The 18,774-nt window shown below is 44.9% G+C and overlaps 1 protein-coding gene across 1 annotated transcript in view; it reads right to left on the reverse strand.

The window, feature by feature from the left end:
* The window catches only part of MBD5 (methyl-CpG binding domain protein 5), a 137,646-nt gene that overhangs the window by 105,056 nt on the left and 13,816 nt on the right, over window positions 1-18,774 (reverse strand). Inside the window, exon 2 of the mRNA XM_068245854.1 lies at window positions 1,571-1,657. The gene's annotated coding sequence lies outside the window, so the exon portion shown is untranslated. The remainder of the gene's footprint in view (window positions 1-1,570; window positions 1,658-18,774) is intronic.

An 18,774-nucleotide genomic window follows, 5' to 3' on the forward strand; every position in this document is an offset into this window, starting at 1 on the left:
AGATTTTCTTACCTGGGGCTTAAGTCCCCTGCAGTCTAAAGCTGGCCACTAACGGTCCAATTTCTAGCGAAAAATCGTTCGAGCGATCAGAAATTCTGATCGGACGAAAAATCGTTCACTACACCATCAACGAACCAATCATTGCTTCCGATCTATCATGACCACCAAGAAAATCCAAATTTTCGTTCGACGAAAATTCATTCAGGCGACATTTTTTTCACTCGTTCATAATCGATTGTGTCCACCAATGGAGATTATTTACAACCAATCCGATCAGAATTTCTGATCGCTCGAACGATTTTTCGCTAGAAATTGGACCGTTAGTGGCCAGCTTAACAAGTCCCTTGACGACTTCTCAATTCCCTCTCCAGTATGCACCTCCTTCTCTGTGCACCACACTGAAGGGGATCGGGAGGACAGTGAAGGACCCGATACGGTGTGTGTGTGTTGGGGGGGGGGGGGGTGTCTGCTATTGTTTGGTATAGACATACAGAAAGCAGTTAAAGCAAATTAAGTGGGTAGGAGACTCCAAGCCTATAAGCAGCCTAAAGGGGCCCATACATTGGTCGATTTCAGCCATAGATCGATCTATTCCATAGAATCAATAGATCGGAAATCGATTCTATCAAATCTATCAATCGATTTGCGGCCGATTTCGAAGGATTTGATCTATCTGACAGGATGGAAGATCTAGGTCGATCTGCTGCTGGCAGCAGATCAATGGCCTATAGAGTTGCATTGGATCTAATGGTCCAATAATGCATTTAGATCGATTTTCATTCTGAAATCTATTGGAAATCTGTTCCTAGTGTGTGCCACACATCAGATAGATTCCTGTCAGATTCGACTTGACAGGCATCTGACAGAAATCTATGTGATGGTCAAATCTGCTGCAAATCTATAAGTGTATGGCCACCTTTACTGACAGGTGAGCAGCTGTCATATGTTGCACATCAGCACTTCTACAAGACTTCTACACAGAAAAATAAAAAAAAGTAATGCCTTTCCTATTAAGTATATGTTAGCAGAGTTGTCAGAAAATCATTTTTCGCTTTAGTGCCTCTGTAAAGGACAACTGTAGTGAGAGGGATATGGTGGCAGCCATACCGTTTTAAGCAATACCAGTTGCCTGGCTGTCCTGCTGGTCTATTTGGCTGCAGTAGTGTCTGAATCACAACAGAAACAAGCATGCAGCTAATCTTGTCAGATCTGACAATATTGTCAGAAATACCCGATCTGCTGCATGCTTGTTCATGGTCTATGGCTAAAAGTATGAGGATCAGCAGGATGCCAGGTAACTGGTATTGCTAAAAAGGAAAAAAGGGCCTGTTTCCACTACACACAGATTGAATGCAGAAAAACTGACTCCAATTAATGCTTATGGGAAAATCTGCATCAGAAAAATCGCGTTTAGTGGAAACAGGCCCATAGGCATTCATTGGAGTCAGTTTTTCTGCATCCAATCTACCTATAGTGGAAACAGGCCCTAAGTCAGCCTCTCGCTTCAGTTGTCCTTTACACACGATGTCAGATACAAATATGAAGAGAAGTGGTGTCAGGTTGGACCCACCTGATTTTCCCTAGAAACAAGTAGACCCCAAGTATTTTCTTCTTCATCAGTGCCACTGAAATGAACGTTACATTTTTCCATGAGTACCTGAAAGACAAGAGAGCCATATTATATTAAACAGCAGACAATGCCAGCATCTAAGCTAACTATATTCCCCAAGCTCAATAAACCTCAGAACACAGAGATAGGCAGAGGCATACCATGAAGACGAGGCATCCGAACACAGTCTTATTCAGCAACAATGTTACATTTTATTGTCCCGGCACACACATATAAAACATCTGACCAGCTCAGCCGATGATCGTTTCGGGGCCAGGGCTGTGGAGTCGGAGTCAAAGCAATTTTGGGTACCTGGAGTTGGAGGTTTCATAAACGGAGTCGTCGGATGATTTTGTACCAAATCCACAGCCCTGCTAAGTATTAGACTAAGAAGTCGGAGTTGAAGAGTAGGAGCTATTTTGGGTACCTGGAGTCAGAGTTGGTGGTTTCATATACTGAGAAGTCGGATGATATTTGTGCCGACTCCACAGCCCTGTTCAGGACGTATATGTTTATCTACCTATGTCTTGAAAAAGGGGACTGGACAGGCCCCAAAATGATTGTCGGCTGAGACGATCGGGTGTTGTATATGTGTGTGCCGGACCAATAAAAATGCAACAAGGTTCCTGAATAAGCCTGTGTGCTGCTACCTCTTCTTAATCATTTGGACTACCTTGCTACGGTGTTCCAGCAACCACTCACCAGCTGGTGTGCGATTCTGTTCGATTGGACAGGCAGAGGCATGAAAAGGGGTGGGGGAGTTATAGCAGGGCAGGGCTTGGCAGAACTTCCAAGTTAAGACATCTAGTCAAAACCGAGGAGTCACAAGCAGTCATAAGAAGTCATGAAGGAGCATGTGATCAGTTTGATCAAACCGATAGATATTTTGTTGATCTGTTAAAAAAAAAACCTGATGGGTCTTTAAAGGGAACTTGAGCCGAGAGGCATAGTGAAAGCTGCCATGTTTATTTCCTTTTACAATACCAGTGTTGATCTTTCTGGAATCCGTAATGTCTGAATCACACACACCTGAAAAAGCATGTGTTTAATATAGTCAGACTTCAGTCAGAAACACCTAATCTGCATGCTTGTTTGGGGTCTATAGCTAAAATTATCGAGGCAAATAATCAGCAGGACAGTCAGGCAATTTGCATTGTTTAAAATAGTGCTCTGCCTTCTGTTTGCCTTTGAGGCTCTGAAGTGGTACTTCAGCTCGAAAATGGACTGGCAGAACCCATCCTCAAATTCATTGGATTGGTCTACACTCACGTAAAGGATTATTAGGACCTGTTCAATTTCTCATTAATGCAGTTATCTAATCAACCAATCACATGGCAGTTGCTTCAATGCTTTTAGGGGTGTGGTCCTGGTCAAGACAATGCCCTAAAATCCAAACTGAATGTCAGAATGGGAAAGAAAGGTGATTTAAGCAATTCGGAGTGTGGCATGGTTGTTGGTGCCAGACGGGCCGGTCTGAGGATTTCACAATCAGTTCACAGCTCAGTTACTGGGATTTTCACGCACAATCATTTCTAGGGTTTACCAACAATGGTGTGAAAAGGGAAAAACATTCAGTATGCGGCAGTCCTGTGGGCGAAAATGCCTTGTTGATGCTAGAGGTCAGAGGAGAATGGGTTGACTGATTCAAGCTGATAGAAGAGCAACGTTGACTGAAATAACCACTCGTTACAACCGAGGTATGCAGCAAAGCATTTGTGAAGCCACAACACGCACAACCTTGAGGCAGATGAACTACGACAGCAGAAGACCCCACCGGGTACCACTCATCTCCACTACAAATGGGAAAAAAAGAGGCTACAATTTGCACAAGCTCACCAAAATTAGACAGTTAAAGACTGGAAAAATGTTGCCTGGTCTGATGAGTCTCAATAGAGTCAGAATTTGGGGTAAACAGAATGAGAACATGGATCCATCATGCCTTGTTACCATTGTGGTGGTGATGTAATGGTGGGGGGATGTTTTCTTGGCACACTTTAGGCCACTTAGTGCCAATTGGGCATCGTTTGAATGCCACAGGGTACCTGAGCATCGTTTCTGACCATGTCCATCCCTTCTGACCACCATGTACCCATCCTCTGATGGCTACTTCCAGCAGGATAATGCACCATGTCACAAAGCTCAAATCATTTCAAATTGGTTTCTTGAACATGGCAATGAGTTCACTGCACTAAAATGGCCCCCACAGTCACCAGATCTCAACCCAATAGAGCATCTTTGGGATGTGATGGAACGGGAGCTTCATGCCCTGGATGTGCATCCCACAAATCTCAATCAACTACAAGATGCTATCCTATCAATATGGGCCAACATTTCTAAAGAATGCTTTCAGCACTTTGTTGAATCAATGTCACATAGAATTAAAGGGATACTGTAGGTGGGTCGGGGGAAAATGAGTTGAACTTACCCGGGGCTTCTAATAGTCCCCCGCAGACATCCTGTGCCCGCGCAGCCACTCCCCGATGCTCTGACCCCGCCTCCGGGTCACTTCTGGAATTTCAGACTTCAAAGTCTGAAAACCACTGCGCCTGCGTTGCCGTGTCCTCGATCCCGCTGATGTCACCATAGGCCCAGTATGGTCTGTGCCTGCGCAGTAAGCTCCTGGTGACATCAGCGGGATCGAGGACACGGCAATGCAGGTGCAGTGGTTATCAGACTTTAAAGTCTGAAATTCCAGAAGTGACCCGGAGGCAGGGCCAGAGCATCGGTGAGTCGCTGTGCGGGCACAGGATGTCTGCGGGGGACTATTAGAAGCCCCTGGTAAGTTCAACTCATTTTCCCCCGACCCCCCCTACAGTATCCCTTTAAGGCAGTTCTGAAGGTCAAACACCATATTAGTATGATGTTCCTAATAATCCTTTAGGTAAGTGTATTATCAAGCTGCATTATTTTGCATAAACATTTGCATGAACCTTATCCAACCTTATTTAGCCGAATCCAATCTAGGAGTAGTTTGGAGGATCAATCTAGCACAGACCTCTGAGAGAAGTCTGTTTAAAGAGACACTGAAGCGAAAAAAAAAAATTACGATATAATTAATTGTATGTGTAGTACGGATAATTACTAGAACATTAGTAGCACAAAAAACCCTCATTTTTATTTTCAGTTTTTTTATAACATTGCATCATTCTCTAATATTTGCAGTTTACACACTACTCAGCATTCTAAATGATTTTACAGAGCAGGCCAGTGAACTTCTGAACTGTTCTCTGGAGAGAAACAGAAAATACAGTGACCGACAATTGAGATAACAAGCTTCAGAAGACAGAGCTGTGGTTAGGGGCTTTCAAAGTCGTGGAGCTCAATTGCTCTTTTGCTAAAGAAATCTTCACTTGACCCGGCTCTGCCATCCAACTACCGCCCAATCTCTCTCCTCCCTTTTGCCTCAAAAATTCTTCAACGCCTGGCCCACCAACGCCTGACCAACTTCCTTAACTTCAACTCCCTTCTCGATCCCCTGCACTCTTTTTTTCGCACAGCCCATTCTACAGAAACAGCCCTCACCAAAGTGGTAAACAACCTTGCCCTTGCCAAAGCCGAAGGTAAATACTACATCCTGCTCCTCCTGGACCTCTCCTCGGCATTTGACACTGTCGACCACTCCCTCCTCCTCCACTCCTTGCAGCTAATGGGCATTCAGGACCTAGCCTTATCCTGGATCTCCTCATCTCCTCATACCTTCACAACATTTTTCAACGGCTCCTCATCCACTCCTACACCCCTCTCAGTAGGTGTTTCTCAGGGCCTTTTTCCACTAGCCTGCGATTTGCTTCTGATCACAAATCGCAAGGTACATTAAACTAATGGAAACTGCAGCAGCAATTTCCATTAGTGCGATCCGATTTTGGTCAAATCGCAATCGTTGTCCTGCCGCGTTTTGTATGCGATTGAGCTGGACTATAATGAGTATAGTAGCTCAATCGCAATCGCATGGTGGAAATTGAAACGTGATTGCGATCGGAATCGCGATCACATTTCATAGTGGAAAAGAGCCCTCAAGGTTCTGTCCTAGGACCACTACTGTTCTCACTCTATACAACATCAATTGGCAAAATCATCTCCTCCATGGGTTTCAATTATCACCTGTATGCCGACGACACCCAGATATATCTCCACACCCCAGATCTCTCCTCCTCTACCATGGACAAAGTCTCTGCCTGCCTCACATCCATTTCCTCCTGGATAGCTGCCAGGTACCTGAAGCTTAAGACTGAGCTTCTAATATTCCCACCCCGCACAGCTGCACCCCTCCCAGATCTGCACGTCACTATTGAAAATACCACTATCCACCCTACCTCCCAAGCCCGCTGTCTAGGCGTTACTCTGGACTCTTTCCTTTACAGCCCACATCCAAGGTATTGCCAGATCCTGCAACTTCCACCTCCGCAACATCTCCAAGATCCGCTCCTACCTGTCCCCTGACACCACTAAACTCCTTATCCACGCCCTTGTCATCTCCCGCCTAGACTACTGCAATTCTCTTTTATCTGGCCTCCCCTCTAACCGTACTGACCCACTTAAATTGGTAATGAATGCGGCAGCCAGACTGATACATTCTTCTCACCGCAGCGCCTCTACAACTCCGCTCTGTAAAGCACTACACTGGCTCCCCATCAGATTTAGGATCAATTTCAAAATCCTGTGCTTGGCCTACAAATCAGTGCACAAGACCTGCCCGACCTACATCTCTGATCTGGTCCACAGGCACATACCAGCCCGCCCCCTCCGATCCTCCAATGACCTGCGCCTAGTCGCACCACGCATAACTCAGTCACACGCACGATTGCAGGACTTCACCAGGGCTGCCCCTACTCTCTGGAACTCTCTCCGACCAGCCGTCAGACTCGCCCCCACCTTTAATACCTTCAAACAAGCTCTCAAGACTCACCTTTTCACGCTCGCATACCCCCCTACACCAGCACAATAATATGTTCTGTTTGACCCCCTCTCAAAAGACGCACCTATTGTCTCCACCCCACCCTTTAGATTGTAAGCCTCTGGCAGGGCCCTCCTCCCTAATGTATCCAGCTTGATTATGCAATCTTACTGACAACCACCCCTCTTGTAGACTCGAACAGTCTCTATTTTGACCTATGACACTGTATTGTTATCAAATCATTTGCATGATCTTGTTTTGTTGTGAGTTTCCGTATGTTCTACCTGTATGTTAACCCATTTATCTATTGTGCAGCGCTGCGTAATATGTTGGCGCTTTATAAATGCAATAAATAATAATAATAATAAAAATAGATGGCGTGCTTAACTCTTCCTGTACTGGAAACAATATTAGACTTATGTCTCTGCTCCTAATGTTTAATTTCTTAGCTGTACTACACATACTACACATACAAATCATTATACCATAATTTTTAGCTTCAGTGTCTCTTCAAGTGTTGGCGCAGAAGTAGGCCCTACAGCAGGTCTTACTCCCATACCCAGGATCCCGGAAATTGGGCATGCCAGTTCCTGAATAGTATGTTTGGAAGCTGATATTGTGCTTTTGGGAACACACTTGTTCGAAGTCAATGGCCTTCCCAGGAATCGCACATCGTATGCATTAGTTTGTCATATTAAAATCGCGCAGCATTCTGCTCACTTTCTGCTTTTCTTAATTAAATACATTGCACTGCAACTTGAAAAATTGTAAATGTTCGTGTAAAATCACATGTGAGAAACACAATATCGGAAAGGCAGAACACAGAGCGCTGCAATTACTCCATTAAGTGTAAGTGGGGATCTGCAGCAACCCATCACTTATCTGGCAGGAGTCTGCTTTTGCTCCCTTCAGGAACTAGGGGTCACACTTTGCCATTCTGATTCATCAATCTTCCATTGCTCAACAGAGGCCTCTAGTGGTTATAGCTAACAGGCTCCTATAAATTAAGCTACAGGTACCACCTAGTGGAACTCCTGATTCGCTACTGGAATGACGCCCTCATGGGCAGATGCGCAAACCCCCCCAATCGCTCTCCCGAGACTGGGGGTTCTGCGCAAGTGGAGTTACAGTCTTCATGGACTGCGCATAGAAAGAACTCTTTCGCCCATGGAAGAACATTTGGGGTGTGCAAGACCGTGACCTTCATTGCACAGTGGTTATTGGCTCATCCGAGACCCAGACTTTACAGGCCTGACAGCAGCAACACCAGCAGTGAAGGGACCGGGAGGACAGCGGAGGCTACTGGACCCCATGGGGCTGTAGAAAGCCCCAGGTAAAGTTTAAATCCTCCGATGCCATTAATCTCAGGTACACTTGAACAACAGGGTTTACTGGCTGGACTTCTGAGCAACCAATTTCTTTTTTTTTTTGTCTGTTAAGATAATGCACATCCCCCCAGAACTCTGATGCCTGAACGTTATTTATTCATCTCTGGTAGAAGCACTTGCGCAAATGTCAGAAGTCTGTACAGAGAATTTATATGCAGGATTTGTACTGCTGCGTGTGCCAATGAGGGTGCAGCATTACCGCACAGACTGTCAGACAATGACTTACAACATTCTCTGCACATGGACATATTCTGAGGATCTCCTATTAATAATATATAAATCAGAATTTGCATTTCATAGAGTAAGGAATCCAAACAAAACAAAAACAAGGCATAAAAGAGAAGAAGTCTTAAAAACTGTGCTAAAGAAACGACAGGCTGAGCCGCCCACAGCAAGTGCCGGCTTTTATATAAAGCCAGGTACAAGAGAAGGAAAGACCAAAACCTGACTGGCAGCTGTAGCTAAAGGTGCCCGCTAATGATACAATGGTGCCTACAATTTTACTAAATCTATGTAGAAGGGTGAACTGAGTGATTATACTGTGAATGGATGGATACTTTAGGTAGCCCCTCTTATTACACAGAAGTGGTATGACTGTATAAGTGGTCACCTTAAAGGAATAAAAGCAGCTATTTTTTTTTCTGTAGCTTGTTCTGGTTTCTAATAGCTTCCATTCCACCCCCCCCCCACCCCCTTCCTTTCTCTCTGCCCTTATTTATCTATGGGAAGGAGTGAATGTAATTAAGTATGACTCTTCTAAACAGTTTGAAGCACATTGTGCTACCCCCACCCCCAGCCACGCTAATAAAGGCTTTTGTTTGCTCGTTGGTATTGCTACTTGCAGCTTCCACAACCCTCTTGATTCAATTGTCCTTTAAAACTGTACAGGTAGTCCCCAACTTACGAACGGCCGAATTAGGAATGACCCACCAATACAAACAGCATGGATTCCGTGTTTCCATGGGAACAAGTCAAAATTTTTGTTTTCAAATTGGACTTGTAGTTTTTGAGAAAATAGATTTAAAAAAAATTCAAAGAAAACATGGCTTTTAAACTTGTATAAGCAGGTACAGGGGCAAAGGTAACACGGAGGAGGACACTGGAGGCACAGAGGAGGTACAGGGAACAGAGATGGCACAGTTTTCCGACTTAAGAACATATTCCCTATCTCGTTCGCTAACCGGGGACTACCTTTATACTTTGGTTCCAGGTATATTTTAAAACAAGAAGAAAAAAACAGGTTCGTAAAACTATTCATCTCATAACACAGACTTGGTTAGATCGCCATACAGTGCCGCAAACAGATTAACTCCTCTCTGAACTGATCAGAAAGGGATCTAATCCCCCCCCCCCCCCCCATACACTGCACACAGATTTTTTTTTATAGATTTCCCAGTGAAATCCATTGAGAATCTATCGAACTGCTTGATAGTGCAACGCTATGGGCTGTTGGTCCGCCACCGCGTCGGATCAAACAAAATAATAATAGTCATAATTTCGATCAATTTTTGCCATGAGTCGTTCAAAGTTACGGTCGATGTGGCTCATTGCATTATAAATAACGGTCAGATTTGATATAGGTAAAAAATAAATAAATAAATCGATGCATGTATAGCAAGCTTTAAATGATAAAAAATGAACATCAATCTTGGTGTGTCGACAAGCAATCTGCCTGGCAGATAGACTCGGCTGAGGGCAATGTTCTCGCCACTCACCCCACTTGCTTTGCATCACTTTTTGTGTGCCACTTCATCACCCCACATCCCCCAATTCAACAGAACATGTTGACAACCTGATTACAAGTGACGCTTCTGTTTTGCGCCCGACCCCGTATTGTCGCCCAAAGGATCAAGACCTGATTCCCTGCCCCGCCTCGTTCATGTATATAAGACTTCACTTGACTATTGGCTTCCCTGAAATGGTTCCACCACCTTTTGCAAAATAAAGATTTGACAAGTTGCTATTGGCAGCAAGCACAAATACTGTACACACCACACATAGCTGGCAATGTTACAGATCTACCTTTCTCAAACAGAAAAAGTTATATCATGTTAAGTGAATACCAGCTCTCGCTATTCCAGCCACCACTGTCACATGACAAGAGGCGGAACAGCGCCACATCTGCAGTTATAAGAAACATCAGGTAAAATATTACAGAGGTCGCAGCACACATCTGTAGCCCCCTTAAATCACTTATTTCTGAATTCTAATAATTCGCAGTAGTTGCAAATTTTAGGCTAATTTCATGCATATTTAGAAAAGACCAATCAAGTACAGTAGCTGTTGCACACACACAAGCCATTATTAAACCGAGTGATTGGGAAATGCACATACAGTACATAAGTCTGAAGCAGTGGTTGCTGGTAGGCACTAGGCCTGTCACATTCTCTGCATTAGTAAATGCTGCTTTTTTCTCTCAATGCCTAATGTGCTCAGCAATGGTATTAAGAAAACTGTAACCTCGCCATGGCAACCCTTGAACTAGAATATGAGATCAGCCACCTGTAGAATACTGACAGATTACCCTGTACACACAGGTCCTGCTGCATAAAGAGCTCATTTTCTGCCAAAAGTGCTGTTTATATACATCACAATGTTATTGGCATTGGTGATACGTTAATATATAAATTAATATAGCAATGAGGTAACCAGACAGCTGCTCTTGCAATGCCGACAAAAAGGAGCATTCAAGGGGTTTCTCAGTGTGATACTCAAGTAAAAGAACGTCGCAGTAGAGCAGACCCAACTGGAATCGTCTATTTACGCCTATTTCAGAGCCGATAGCCGCTACTGCGGCGGAGTTGGGAAGGTAAATATTTACATCTCCGCCGTTTGGGGAGATGTATCACCGCCGCCGTGGGACGGAGGAGGACGAGGGAAGCCTCGATAGGATCCTGAGACTTCCCCCTCCCGAGGTGAGTACCCCCCCCCCCCCCCCCCAGGGGCGTTTTTTTTCTTAATACAGATCCTCTTGGTTAACGGCCATTCCATATAAACCTGGCAAAAGCTTGGGTTACTGACTTAAAGGGAACCTAAACTGAGAAGTTTATGGATTTTTAATTTTAAAATACCAGTTGCCCGACTCTCCTGCTGATCCTGTGTCTCTAATACTTTTAGCCACAGCCCCTCAACAAGCATGCAGATCAGGCACTCTGACTGAAGTCAGACTGGATTAGCTGCATGCTTGTTTTGGGTTAGTGATTCAGCCACTACTGCAGCCAAAGAGATCAGCAGGACAGCCAGGCAACTGGTATTGTTTAAAATGTAACATCCATATCCCTCTCAGTTAAGGTTCCCTTTAATGCACATTTGTAGTTCTATCCCAAGTACCCCCACCCCCGATGTCCAAGTTCCCGATAACCGTGACTTTACTAGAAATGATGATGTTCAATACCACAGATCTCATTTTTCTTTAGGGCTCTTTTAAACTACATGCGATTCTGATGCAATTTAAACCAAAAAAAAAAAAAAAAAAAAGATAAGGATCGTTCAGAAGCAGCCTTATCAGTCCGTCGACAGCGCGTACACACGCACTACGTTACTACATAACATTCACCAGTGCTCAATGGGATTCAGCAGAGGGTGACTGAGTGATGTACAGATTGCCCAGCATACTCATGGTAAATAAGAACTCCTAGGAGTGTATAAGGGGCTAAAAAGGACCAAAAAGCCCTCTTACTTAAATGCTATGCAAAACACAAGTTTGCCTTCTTAAAAGAGAAGGTATCTGCAATTATTCAGGTTGAAGTGAGCATATGATGTCTCCCACAATGCATCACTGCTGGAAATGCAAATCATCCCTGTGTTGTCCCTAAAAGCTAAACACACCTCCAGAAGTGGTTAGCCCTCATCAATGCATGAAATTGATTAATGTGGCTCTATGGGGACTTGAAAAACCCTGAGTGAGGACTTGTTCACATTATAAAATTACCAGCGCTATCGTTCTTTATGGAGCGATTTTTAAGGTGCTTTTCTAAGCGCCTTTGTGTAGCGTTTTTTTCACTTCCACACGTCAGTCAGGAAATGAACACTTTGCCCCGGAAATGAATAAATACCAGGACCGTGGAGTCGGAGTTGGGACAGTTTTGGGCACCCGGAGTCGAAGATTTCATAAACTGAGTCGGAGTCAGGAGTCGGATGATTTTTGTACAAAATCCACAGCCCTGTTAAGTATTAGACTAAGGAGTCGGAGTCGGAGCCATTTTGGGTAACCGGAGTCGGAGTTCAAGGTTTCATAAACCGAGGAGTCGGAAGATTTTTGTACCGACTCCACAGCCCTGATAAATACAATGTATTTATTTATTCAAAGCGCTCGGGAAATTGCTTTTCAAAGTGCTTAGCAATTTCCCTATCCTTTCTATTGAATCGCAGAAAATGGTGCAGGAGCCGCATTTGCGATTGGATAGAAAACTCATCGCTTATGTGAGAACACTCACATAGTGCAAGAGTAGGAGCTTTTTCTAAACGCTTGTGATTTGAAAAACTCTTGCTAATGTAATGCTGTGTGTGATCTCACTGGAGCGATGCGATTTTATGAAAAACACCCATAGCTGTGCATTAGCAAGAGCTTTTTCACACACATCACTAGCACTTCAAAAGCTCTTACAGTGTGAATCAACCTTAAGGCCTGGGATCCACCACAAAGCGATATCGCAATTGCTAGCGATTTGTGGTAGCGCTTTGTAAGTGCTTTTGGAAGCGATTTCCCTGCTCCTATACAATACATAGAATGGTGACGCTGCCAAAATGCTGCATGTCCTGAGATTGCTGTTTGCCTAGTCACAATCATTCCAGTGGGATCTGCTCTATCCACTTACATTGGCAAATCATATTGGGAAATTGCTAGCGACTGAAAGAGATCCCAAAACGCTGCCAAAGATTCTCTAGTGATTTCCAGCCCTTATAGGGTACCCAGATGGTGAACTAAAACTGGTAGGAGTGCGAGACGGGCTAAAAAGGACCAAACAGCCCTCTTACTAAACATGCTATGCAAAACAGAATGTTGCCTTCTTAAAAACCAGTTCATCATTGATGAAGGATCCTTGTCTTCTAGTGCTGATAAGTTACACGCATTTTGCAAGAGCACTGCTGTCTGGATAATCATGAAAAATACACTTTAATTATTAAAGTGTACCTGAGATAAAGTATGTATAAGGATTTTATACCTACCTGGGGCATCCTCCCTTCCCCTGTAGTCAGTCTGCTGGAATGGCCTCCTCCCGATTCTCTCTGTTTTCCAGCAGTGTGAGAACACGATCCCGACTGAGCGCTCCCGAGCACGAGGCGAGCGTCGCTGGGTCTGTGCATGTGCAGTGGCCCAAAACCTGGCTGGATTGCGGACTCCACTGCAGAAGACCAGAGGGGATCAGGAAGACGACATTAGAGCAGACTGATTACAGGGAAAGGGAGGAGGCAAGTATAAATCCTTATCTATTCTTTATCTCAGGTTTCCTTTAAAGCGGGATTGTCAGCCACAAAATGGAATTCCCTTTACCCACAGCTCTGTGTTTATTATGCAGCCTTACCCTGAATTGCAAGCACTCCAATCCATTCAGAAATGTTTCTGCTGTAATAAACCTTATCTCAGTCAGCCTGGCTCTATTTGTTCCATTGCCGACGAGAAGGAAGGTTGTCGTCACCTCTCCCAAATTTCTGCTCCTCACTGATTGGCTGAGGGAAGTTCAGTGAGCTGCTGAAATCTGATCTATGCTGTGATCACATATGTTTACAAAGCAAACTAGCTAGGACAATGCAGTTTTGAGGAGAAAAAAAAAGTAAGGGCGGAAATGACATTGGTATAGGCTTTATTCAAAGGGAAATAAGTTGGCAAATGCCAGAAACAGAATTATCTTTATTTAATATATTCATTTCACAGAAAATGTGGATAGTACAATACATCTGTTATGTAAGTAGAACAAGTAGTTATCCACTTACATATGCATTTTATTTTTCCTGGGATAGTATGGCTGTCCCTGCTGCTTTAAAGCCCAGAACTCACTTCAGGTTAGATGCTTCCCTATATAAGGTCTGGATCTTAGAGTCTTTCTGGTCCTCTCTCCGTCTACTCATTTCACCGCTGTCCCTGTTCAAAATTTGTGCCTGGCTGTGTCTTCGGGACTCCTCATGAAGGATTCGGACGTACTTGGGGACACTAGTACTTCAGAGGCCTGCCCGAGGAGGTCCGAAGACATATCCGACCTGCGTGTCGAATAACTGTACCTGGGGAACATCATTAGAATGATGGCACGGAGAGAGGGGGTCCAAAGGCATATCTGACCTGCAGGTCAATTAACTTTACCTAGGGGACATCGCTAGAACATAGACAAGGTGAGAGGAGGTCAAAGACACAACCGACTAGCAGGTTGAATAACTGTACCTGGGGGACATCGCTAGAACAAAGGCACAGAGAGAGAGGAGGTCCAAAGGCATATCTGACCTGCGAGTCGAAAAACTTTACCTGGGGAACATCATTAGAATGAGGGCACAGAGAGAGGAGGTCCAAAGGCATATCTGACCTGCGGGTCAATTAACTTTACCTGGGGGACATCGCCAGATCGAGAGCATGGTGACAGGAGATCAAAGACATAACTGACCTGCAGGTTGAATCATTTTTCTTGGGGGACATCGCTAGAACGAGGGCATGGAGAGAGGAGGTCAAAAGACATAACCGACCAGCAGGTCGAATAACTTTACCTGGGGAACATCGCTAGAACGAGGGCATAGAGAGGGGAGGTCCAAAGACATACCCGACCTGATGGTCAAATAACTTTACCTGGGGGAAACAGAGAGAGGAAGTCACAAGACATATCCGACCTGCAGGTCAAATAACTTTACCTGGGGGACACCGCTAGAATGAGGGCAGTTCCTTGGGATCCAGAGCATCTTAGAGTGACTCACCCCATGATGTCACTGTAAGATGGAAATCGGTTGGTCCATTTTCAAACTGCATTAACATTTTGCATAATCCTGCACCAACACGGAATTATTTGCATCTCATTGACCACCCCTACTCCGTTTACTGCCTGTAAGAGTGACTCATATGTATGTCATAAATGTTATAGGTCGGGCTCTTGTGGATGCATGAATACGAGTCATTAATGATATATACAAATATGGATCATGTACAAATATTTTGAAACACACAAAAACCAAGGATGTGCTCAGTGCCTTTAACCTGCTGAGCGGTCTGGACGAGCTCAGCTCGTCCAACACCGCCAGAGGCTGCCGCTCAGGCCCTGCTGGGCCGATTTCCACCAAATAAAAAGCAGCACACGCAGCCGGCACTTTGCCAGCCGCGTGTGCTGCCTGATCGCCGCTGCAGCGCGGCGATCCGCCGCGTGCAGCGGCGAAAGAGGGTCCCCCCAGCCGCCCGAGCCCAGCGTAGCCGGAACAAACAGTTCCGGCCAGCGCTAAGGGCTGGATCGGAGGCGGCTGACGTCCATGACGTCACTCCGCTCGTCGCCATGGCGACGAGGGAAGCGAAACACGGAGGGCCGCTCATTGCAGCCTTCCGTGTTATTCCTTGCCGCCGGAGGCGATCGGAAGATCGCCTCCGGAGCGCCCTCTAGTGGGCTTTCATGCAGCCAACTTTCAGTTGGCTGCATGAAATAGTTTTTTTTTAAATTTAAAAAAAACCCTCCCGCAGCCACCCTGGCGATTTAATCAGAACGCCAGGGTGGTTAATACATTAGGCGAGGTTGATAGGCACTCCAATGAGGATAAACGTGTGCTAGGCTGATGTGGTGCTGTAGTCCAGCAGCACCCCAAACAGGAAAAACAGAGATCAGCAGCACCGCGTGGATGTATTTTAAAGCGTTTTATTGCATAAAAGGCCAGGGACAGCGACAGACGCTGTTTCGGAGGTATACTCCTTCCTCAAGCTTTATATTCTCACTCCTATACAGTGAGCCTATACAGCTTGAGGAAGGAGTATACCTCAGAAACAGCGTCTGTCGCTCTCCCTGGGCTTTATCTCTTTTATGCAATAAAGAGCTTTAAATACATCCACGTGGTGCTGCCGATGTCTGCTTTTCAGTGCTTTTAATATAGAAATGAAAAGTTAGGTCCTAAGTGAGTAATTACCACGTCTGGGGCTGTGATCTTCAGAAGTATTTTGTTTTCATTGCAAGTCTCTCTGAGGACCTATGAACTGGTGAAGGAGGTAGTTCCTACTATTGGTTTGTAAAAACTACCATTTTTTTTTACTACTATACTTTCAAACCACAATAAATAAAAACAATATTCTATGACATGCATACAAAACCCCCCCCCCCCAAAAAAAAACCACAAAGTATGCAGGAGGTAAACGATACTTCTAAAGCATGGCACAACAGCAATATTAATCACACAAAGCTACAGTGGCTTGCAAAAGTATTCGGCCCCCTGAAGTTTTCCACATTTTGTCATATTACTGCCACAAACATCAATCAATTTTATTGGAATTCCACGTGAAAGACCAACACAAAGTGGTGTACATGTGAGAAGTGGAACGAAAATCATACATGATTCCAAACATTTTTTGCAAATAAATAACTGCAAAGTGGGGTGTGTGTAATTATTCAGCCCCCTGAGTAGAACCACCACTTTGTAGAACCACCTTTTGCTGCAATTACAGCTGCCAGTCTTTTAGGGTATGTCTCTACTAGCTTTGCACATCTAGAGACTGAAATCCTTGCCCATTCTTCTTTGCAAAACAGCTCCAGCTCAGTCAGATTAGATGGACAGTTTGTGAACAGCAGTTTTCAGATCTTGCCACAGATTCTCGATTGGATTTAGATCTGGCCTTTGATGGGGCCATTCTAACACATAGATATGTTTTGTTTTAAACCATTCCATTGTTGCCCTGGCTTTATGTTTAGGGTCATTGTCCTGCTGGAAGGTGAACCTCTGCCCCAGTCTCAAGTCTTTTGCAGACTCCAAGGAGGCTTTCTTCCAAGATTGCCCTGTATTTGGCTCCACCCATCTTCCCATCAACTCTGAGCAGCTTCCCTGTCCCTGCTGAAGAGAAGCAACCCCAGAGCATGATGCTGCCACCACCATATTTGACAGTGGGGATGGTGTGTTCTGGTGTGCAGAGGCGTATCTAGAGGGGTGCAGGCATGGCTTGTGCCATGGGCGCCACAACACTATGGGCGCCCATGGCTGCCTCTTCCTCCTACATGCTCCACCACCATACTGATAAATGCAGCTCATAACTTATACTTGGGGGGCTAACTCTAGCAACCTATACTGGAGTGGCTACCTACAGGGGGAGAGCACTCGTCTAATTACTTATGCTGGGAGGGCAACCTAAACGTGTTGACTACCTATACAGGAAGGGCTACATCTGGCTATCTATCCTAGGGGATGACCTCTGGCTACCTGGCTACTTATACTGGGTGGCTAACTCTGGTGACCTGCACTGGGGGCTCCCTTTGAGTAACAATACTGGGGGCTAATTTTATTCTGGGGGTACCTCTGGCTATCAATACTGGAGGGACACCTTCAGTATGTATATGGGACACAATTGGTTATGGTGTGCAAATGGATATGGGGCGCTATTTAAGTTTATGCCATAGGCGCTATATTACCCAGATACGCCCCTGATGGTGTGTTCAGTGATGTGCAGTGTTAGTTTTCCGCTGCACATAGCGTTTTGCATTTTGGCCAACAAGTTCAGTTTTGGTCTCATCTGACCAGAGCACCTTCTTCCACATGTTTGCTGTGTCCCCCACATGGCTTGTGGCAAACTACAAACAGGACTTTTTATGCTTTTCTGTTAACAATTGCTTTCTTCTTGTCACTCTTCAATAAAGGCCAATTTTGTGCAGTGCATGACTAATTGTCCTATGGACAGATTCCCCCACCTGAGCTGTAGATCTCTGCAGTTCGTCCAGAGTCACCATGGGCCTCTTGACTGCATTTCTGATCAGCGCTCTCCTTGTTCGGTCTGTGAGTTTAGGTGGATGGCTTTGTCTTGGTACGTTTACAGTTGTGCCATACTCCTTCCATTTCTGAATGATCGCTTGAACAGTGCTCCGTGGGATGTTCAAGGCTTTGGAAATCTTTTTGTAGCCTAAGCCTGCTTTAAATTTCTCAATAACTTTATCCCTGACCTGTCTGGTGTGTTCTTTGGACTTCATGGTGTTGTTGCTCCCAATATTCTCTTAGACAACCTCTGAGGTCGTCACAGAGCAGCTGTATTTGTACTGACATTAGATTACACACAGGTGCACGCTATTTAGCCATTAGCACTCATCAAGCAATGTCTATGGGCAACTGACTGCACTCAGACCAAAGGGGGCTAAATAATTACGCACACCCCACTTTGCAGTCATTGATTTGTAAAAAATGTTTGGACTCATGTATGATTTTTGTTCCACTTCTCACGTGTACACCACTTTGTATTGGTCTTTCATATGGAATTCCAGTAAAATTGATTCATGTTTGTGGCAGTAATGTGACAAAATGTGGAAAACTTCAAGGGGGCCGAATACTTTTGCAAGCCACTGAATATGCAATGATGGTCCTAGGAGGCAGTTTCCGGATGAGCTTTGTACTATCATGCTTCAGCTCCTAGCCAAGCAGCATATTCTGTTCTACTGAGAGGGAATAGGAGAGGACGCAGGGTTAACATCACATTACAGGGACTTCAGACAGACCAACATCGGGCTAGACCAGCGTTTCTGAAACCTGTCCTATTGACTCCCCAACAGTGCATGTTTTCTCAGCTACATGGAATCTATCTGGCTGAGACACTAATTACCCCACCTGCGCATAGGTGCGGTTGCCTGCAACACATGCACCATTGGAGAGTCATGAGGACAGGTTTGAGAAACACTGGGCTGCTGGATGATCTGTCTTGCGGAGGAAACCTGAACACACTTTAAATTGCTGGCTAAAGC

The sequence above is a fragment of the Hyperolius riggenbachi genome, chromosome 7 (assembly GCF_040937935.1).
Source record: "Hyperolius riggenbachi isolate aHypRig1 chromosome 7, aHypRig1.pri, whole genome shotgun sequence".
Classification (NCBI taxonomy): domain Eukaryota; kingdom Metazoa; phylum Chordata; class Amphibia; order Anura; family Hyperoliidae; genus Hyperolius; species Hyperolius riggenbachi.